We start from the raw sequence: 7,839 nt of genomic DNA on the forward strand, positions 1-7,839 counted from the left end.
AAACTATTTGTGTATCTTAAAAAATTTGAGAGATTATTATCATAATAAAATAACTTCAATGACCATCAACATATTATTCAAAATTTCAATGATCATCGACATAATTAACCCAAAGTAAATTTTCACGCATAATTAAAATAAATAACTTACTTTTTCAACATTAATTAAGCCTCCCTTTATCAAATCTATAATTATTAATTTATGATTGAGATTAATATTTAATTTAATTTATAAATAATTTATAAATGTATACCCCAGGCTAATATAAAAATTGTATTTGAAACGTAAATTTGTTAAGTCCCATTTGTTTCCTATTCTTTGGCTAAAAAAAATGAAAAATATAACCGTTATTTATCACATCAAGGCATCATATTTGATTTCCTCTCTTTTGTATGGATCTCGTAATGATTATATTTTTCATTTTGATTCTTATGAGAATGAGAATCAAACGAGGGCTTATTTTACTCAATTTCGCGAAGATGCAAACTGCATAGGCTTAAGTGTAATACTCCATAAAAATGAAGGGCAACACTGGAAAAAGAAAAAAGGTTCGAAGGGTTTTATAAGCTCACTCCCCCAAAATTTAGGGTTTTTAAGCTGTGTCTCTCTCTTCATAAAATCAAACCGTTCATCAAGTGTCGTCCCCAAAATGGTACTTCACCTTTCAATATTTTTATATGTGTTTCTCATTTATATGCCGATCTGTGGTTAAGTTATATACGACAAAGAATTGCAATTCTTCTGCGCTGTTTCTTATATAATTTTTTTATTACATCCAGGATTGCTCTCTCGAAGATTTCTATTCGTCTGTTTGGATTTTTTGTGGGTGATTTGAGGCTATAGTATCTTTTATGTGCTTGTTAATACAAGGATTGAAAATCTGTGCTCATTATCAGTGAATTGTTAATTCATTTATGTTTTTCATAACTGGATGTGCTGAGATTTGCAATCTATAATCTAGAGATTAATAGGGCCACAATGGAAAATGTTTAATTTCAAGAATTTTATATCATGTAGAAGCATAAACTTTTGATTTTTGTTATCATAAGAATATGATTGATAAATTTTAGCTGTAGCTTACATTAAGGGGCAAATGTTGTTAATTTTCTGGTTTAATCATTTTTACAACAAAACTTTTGTTATGTGTACTGTGCTTTAAGATACTTTCATTTCATTCGTTTTCACTTCTCATCCCTTTGTTCTAGTTCCGAACCAAAGCATATCATTTCTAACCTTAATGCAAAATCTGGATGGTTAACTGTAATATTTCTCAGAATAGTCTGCTTACTTTTAATTGTTTTTATTTGGTATTACAACTCACATCCCTAGCCATGGAAGAGGAGTTTCTGCTCTGAATTCAATTTGAATTATTTAATATCTGAAACACCACTTTTTTTTTTTCTTTTTTTTTCTTTCTTTTTTTTTTTTAATTAAAGAATCTCGTATAATGGGTGCTATTCGGTAGAAGCCTATTTTTATGGGATTCCAAATATAATAAAAATTTTATTGCCAATGTTCTCTGTATTCATTTATCTTTTTCATAGTAGTAATCCTAAAGGGTAGCTCACTGATCAGTCCTTGTGTTTGTTCCCCAATGGTCATCAGTTCGAGTCTCTCAGGGCCACTAAAGTGAGTATTCGGCTGTAAATTCTAGGGCCCCGTGGAATTAGTCGAAGTGCGCGTAAGTTGGCCTAGACACCGATGGTCATAAAAAAAATTTATCTTTGTCATAGTGGTGGCTGCTGTCTCTGCTCTGTTGCAGTAAATTGAGGATAAAATTTAGTGATAACTGCCCTATAAGTTAATCCTTACACATTTTTTGTTCTGTCTTTGTGCTCTTAGCCGAAGCAGATTCATGAGATCAAGGACTTCCTTCTTACAGCTAGAAGGAAGGATGCACGTTCTGTGAAGATCAAGAAGAGCAAAGATGTGGTGAAGTTCAAAGTTCGTTGCTCAAAGTACCTCTACACCCTCTCTGTCTTTGATCTTGAGAAGGCTGACAAATTGAAGCAATCCCTTCCTCCAGGTTCTTACTTTTGAACTAAACATGTTCTACTTGGATGCTAAGTTAATGATATTGTAGTACTTTCAATGGTAAACAATAGCTGTACTTGTGCATCCCTTTCATGATTCAAACAGTACACCTTGTGGCTCTCAATGGCTCAAATGTGTGTGACAGTGTGAGGCTGCTCTTTGGTTCCAACATTAGGCTGTTCATCTTTAGTTAGAATTATCGGTAGAGGGATTAGTTTGAAATTTGATTTCCTTGAATAACTCAGATTGTCAAGACATTTGACTGCTGAAAAAGGGCTGATCAAGGCAAACGATAACCCTTTGATACCGCATGTATTGATTTATACTAGAAAAAGGGAGAGTACGAGTAGATAGATTATTTACTTCTTAATAGATGCCACTTATGGATAACTTTTGTCATTTATGTGAATTGTGAATTAACTTTGAAATTGGCTATCATGTAAAGGATTTGGGTTGTTGACTGTAATAATTCCTTGTAAACAATTTCATTTGCAGGTTTGAGTGTGGAATACCTGTGAGCTGGAGTGTGCCCTCGTCTGAGAATAGCGTCGGAGATAATATATTTGGCGATATTTTATTTTTTTTTAAATTAGTTGAACTTGAAAGACTTTGTTATGAATGGATTTTAGTTAAATTATTTTCAATTGATAGGAGTTGGAATGATGCATGCTTTTGGTACTTCTTATTGTACGTTGTTTAGCTAATTTTCTTTATGCTTGTTCTCTATATAGAATCACTCGTTTGGATTCTTTGGGCGTGTGACTAGTTGATTAGTACTGGTATATGAATCTCTGTCATATTCACCAATTCTTGTTACTACAATCAGAAATAAATGAAAATAACTAAATGCTAAAAAATTTTGACCCTTATAAAGCGCATTCTTAACTAACAATGGACCTTATGCAATCTAGATTGAGTTTAGCTTCGCTTAAAAGACTAGTGGCTCATTTGGCATAACCTTTGAAAAGTCAAAAGAATCTTTTAAGATTCAAAAGTTGCGTTTGGACCCATTTGGTTAATTTTTACGGAAGTGCTTCTGATGGTTAGAATAGCTTTTAGAAAAAAAAATTAAAAAAATTGGTTCAATGTAGTTTTATCTAAAAGCACTTACGAAGTGGAAAGTGATTATAGGAAATAGTTTTCAAACAAAAATTAAGATAGTTTTTCTAATAACTCTTTTATAATGAGTAAAAACAAAAGTAAAAATCATGTCAAACAGCTCCTAAAAATAATAGCTTCTTCTTTCTTTCTATTTTACGTAGCATACATGCTGCGTTCTAGAAATAAAAAATGTATTCTTATCTTGATGAAAGCCAATGGCAATTGAAGAATAAGTGGGAAAAGTTAACAAATTAGTGTCGTGATCAAATTACATTTCAACATATAAAACAAGTGGAATGTGCGCGACTATTTAACAGAACAAGATCACTAATGGTCGAGCTCAGATATAAATGTCAAAAGTAAAAAGATAGAGATCGTTACACAATGAAAGCAAATGATACGACGTATTGTACCGATTACTTTCATGAAACGTGCAATTGGATTCTCGGCCTTCGAATTCTAGGCACGTTATCTGCATGAACATGCCATTTTAAATACCATCCAAAAGGACCTTTGTTACTGCGAATAAGAAATGTTGAGTATGGTTCTATGAAGAAGATTGAAGATCCATATACACTTATTGCAAAGTTTAGAACCTCCATTGCAATTTTTATCTAATTATGTCCCGATTCATGGGTGGTAGCTTCGTGAAGAAATGTTGTGTGGGAAGCGATTATTACCTCCAACCGACCGATTTATGAATTGGTGAACCCACCCACTTATCTCTGTCCTTTCCCCCTACACAATTCTAACTTCATGGGAAGGTTGGCAAATATGTCGAGCCATTCGTTGGTTTGGCTCGACATGTCCAAACTCGACCCACGAATGACTCGAGCTCGTTTTGAGATGAGCAATGTAGCGACCTGAACATCTTTTTTCTTTATGAGCCTGCTCATTTTGAGCTTGTTTTATTAATTTCTTTTAAAAAAAAAAGAGTGGACACATGTATGATTCGGCTCGGCTCGGCTCGGCTCGGCTCATAAGGCCTGCAAGCCGAAGGGCTGAATCGCGCATTGTTTGTGAACACGAATTGAGAACACAAACTCGAGCTCAGGTGTCTAAGAGCCGAGTCAACTCGGCTCAACTCATCCCATTACCACCCCTATTTCGTAGGTACAAATTTAAAACATTTTTGTACACTAAACTTAAATTGTCAATCAATTATCATATTTAGTCTTGTGTACAAAATATACCATTAAAATATCGATTCAGTGTTTTACACGAAATATTTCTATAAAAGTCACGATTCAACAAATTAATGCTCTATGTAAGAGATGATCTGAGTTACTTCAACTAAGATAAATTATATCACGTATTTAGTATATCAAAATGGACAGAGTTTTTGTTTAAAAAAAATGGTACTTGAAATATTTATTCATTGTCGTCTTTAATTATATCCAATTAATTGTATCAAACATGTTCGTAGTAGTAAACAACCGTGACATATGCTAATTAAGTATTGACTAAATAATTAGTAAGATACTAAGTATGTCTTGTCACACTTGGAGACGTATAATTATTTTTAAACATAGGCGTGATTAGTTGTTAATCCAATCAGTGCATGTGCTCAAGTGATCAAGAAGCAAATGCCAGCACATTACTTTTCTTTCTGTCAAAAATTATTGTAAATTATAATATAATATTTCACAAAGTAAATCGCGGGAGCCTTTTTCTTTTCGGAAAAAGAATGAATTGACCAAATTGCCATTCACATCCACTAATTATTCAAATTCACAAAAAAAAAAAACAAAACAAAAGAAGTCGATCAAGAAATCAAATGTGATTTTAACTTAGGATGGGTAAAAGTTATCGTCGTCTTACGATAGTTGTAGCCTAGGCAATGTACTTAGAGAACGTATTTGTCACACGATATAATACTAATTTTTATTATTATTATATATTAATTTTCAGTAAACAATTTTGTCATTTGCCATCCAACACCAAAATTGTTTAAAAACTTTTCTTTTTTTTTTTCTTTTTTTTTTGTTTGGGTTGTGGGGGATATAGCAAACTTTTAGTTGTACATGTCTTTTCGCCATTTATTGTTATTACAAGTTTCACGTAATTAATCAAATTAGTTATATCTTGTCGACTCAACATAGACCATCACAAGTTTCTCAATCGCCCACAAAGTGTATTATAAATAGCATTACGAATTAAACAAGATGCAAATGTATCATTTACTGACGAGTGGTCGCAATGGTAGACACACGAGCTTGGCTTTGTCCAATGGTAGAACCAAGCTCAATTCGACCCTTTGACTCGTGGGCCTTATGTGCGATACGAGCCATCCAGGAGTTGCTCTTCTTCTTCTTCTTCTTCTTTTCAAGAATTAATAATACAAGCTAAAAAAAAGTTAGTCCACTAGTTTAAAATGAGCCTAAGCCGTCCAAGAGCTGAACAAAGATAATTCGAGCCTGCAAGCAACTCTACCAGCTTGATACCCCTACTAAAAATATAAAAGTAGCTACGAAGACGGAAAAGAGCAAAACCCTACATGTGAAAAAAAAATCAAATAATCTTTAATAAAGAATCCTAAATACAAGTTCTTGGGTTAACTAATATTGGCCCTTTTTCCTTCAAAAAGTTAATTGAGTGTGGATTAAGCTAATCCATGTACTTAATCTTCATCCAAATTTGTTAGAATAAATAATTGTTACAACCACTTGCACTACATTTAATCAATCATTTGAATAAGAACTTTGTCCTTTCTTTTATGATATGGGAACAATAAGTGGGACAATTAGGAGGGGCAGATATATCATTAGGTAATGAATCCTCATATATCTTCTCTTCCCTTTTTCTTTTGTTTTCTTACTTTATGCATTTTATTTTTCAAAAAGAATGTGTATTGCCCATGTAAAATTTAAGAACATCTCCGATGAATACTCCACCACATGCATAGACTAAACATTTTTCTTCTCGAATAAGGGTTACTTTGGTTGTCTTCTGCTCAATAGGCAACAGCTGGTTAAATAGTAGGAGCTTTCTTTGAAATCCTATCGAAAATTGTGATTCACATCACCCCCCCCCCCTTTTTTTTCTTTCTAAATAAGGTGGAATAGAACGTCCTGACACTAGCTTTAACATCAAGAGTTGAACAACACGTTTGTCCAATTCGAGTAGTCAAGAATTTATCTATAAAATGGTTGAGTTTAGTATAATTTTATAAAATGCATTTTTGCCAATTTCTACAAGCACCATCATTGGAAATACAAGTTCCTTTCTATCTCATATAGTTGATCACTGAATTTAAGTCTACGTTTGGCTCACATTAAATTAAATTTCATTTTACTCTCTTCTATTTTTAATCACATAATCTTCCATAAAATAATATTACGCATAAATCGAAAATTCTTCATCCTTTTTCAATCACTCATTCTCCAGAAAAAGATATTATTCCACTAATTTTAATTTGAAAAAATGGTGACCAAACGGGGGCTAAAAAAATTTTCCACAATTGTAACAAAATACTCTATTTTTCTTCAAACAAAAAATAAAAATAAAATAAAATAAAAAATTCAATTTGATCATGAAGAGACAAATTGAATACTAAAATGGCTCAAAACTGAATTATAAGTTATTAGTAGTATGTTCATGAAACAATAAGTTGATTAATTAAATAATTGTGTTGAAAAATCAGCTGTATCATAACTGCTACAGATGCTCAAATCTTCAATTTTGACTTTTACTTTTTCAAATATCTCATAGGATACTTTGCCTATCGATTCTTAAAATCTATGAAAGAGATATAAGAACCAAAAAATAGTATGGTATCGAATCTATCGATATATTGTACCATAAAAAATGTATTATTTTAATTTACCATTGTTCAATTGTTTATTTGTTTGTACATCCAATAGATATTGTTATTGTTATTGTTTGACGATCAATGTATATATTTACGATGGTTTGTTGAATCTGTCTGCTACATATTTTAATGAAGACTACTTAACCCAGAGACGGATATGGGGGGGCTGGGCTGTAGCCCCCCAGGTTCAAGATTTTTTTTTTAAGGTATTCTTTATTGTTTTTTTGGATAAAAAATCAGTTTTTTATGCGTAAAATTTTTTTTCTAAGTAGTAGTCCGATTTGAAATTTTGTAGCCCGGTCGTCGATCCAATCCTGGATCCGTCCCTGACTTAACCGTGAATTTACGAAAAAATGTTGCTGCCAAAAAAAAAAATATATATATATATATATATATATATATGGGGCTTGGGAGTAGAGCTATTAGTCTCAAACTTCTAATAATATTGATTGCATCAAGAAAGTATGAAAATTCTTATTGTTGTTTCAAGAATCAAGTGAATAAAAAACTAACAAGTCCCTTTCTCTTTCTATTATTTTTAGTAAAGCGAGATGAGAATAATGAAAGAGAAAATTTATTTATTAACACATCACAATTGTGCTGTGTTCAAATATTTAAGGGAGAATATGAATATGTTTTTATTGTGCTTTATGCACTTTAACTCATCAAAAGTTTCATTAAATGAAATCCTTCGAAGGCAAACTATTATATAGTCGATCTCTAATTCATTGTAAGTTTACATGGTCTTTAAATGAATATAGCTTATTAGCAATGAATACGGTCAAAGAATAAGAAAGAATTATATAGTCGATCTCTAATTCATTGTAAGTTTTACAAAATTAAGTGAAAGTGAAGAATTTTATTCACACTATTGAGATTTCCAAAATTAAATT

The 7,839-nt window shown here is 31.9% G+C and overlaps 1 long non-coding RNA gene across 1 annotated transcript; it reads left to right on the top strand.

Annotated features, from left to right (window-relative positions):
• Nucleotides 1–550: 550 nt before the first annotated feature.
• LOC111384351 lies at nt 551–2,783 on the top strand. The gene is made up of 3 exons (XR_002700893.1): nt 551–652; nt 1,843–2,026; nt 2,530–2,783. It is a non-coding gene; the product is annotated as an uncharacterized LOC111384351 (long non-coding RNA).
• Nucleotides 2,784–7,839: the final 5,056 nt, after the last annotated feature.

The sequence above is a fragment of the Olea europaea genome, unplaced genomic scaffold (genome assembly GCF_002742605.1).
Source record: "Olea europaea var. sylvestris unplaced genomic scaffold, O_europaea_v1 scaffold290, whole genome shotgun sequence".
Taxonomy (NCBI): Eukaryota; Viridiplantae; Streptophyta; class Magnoliopsida; order Lamiales; family Oleaceae; genus Olea; species Olea europaea.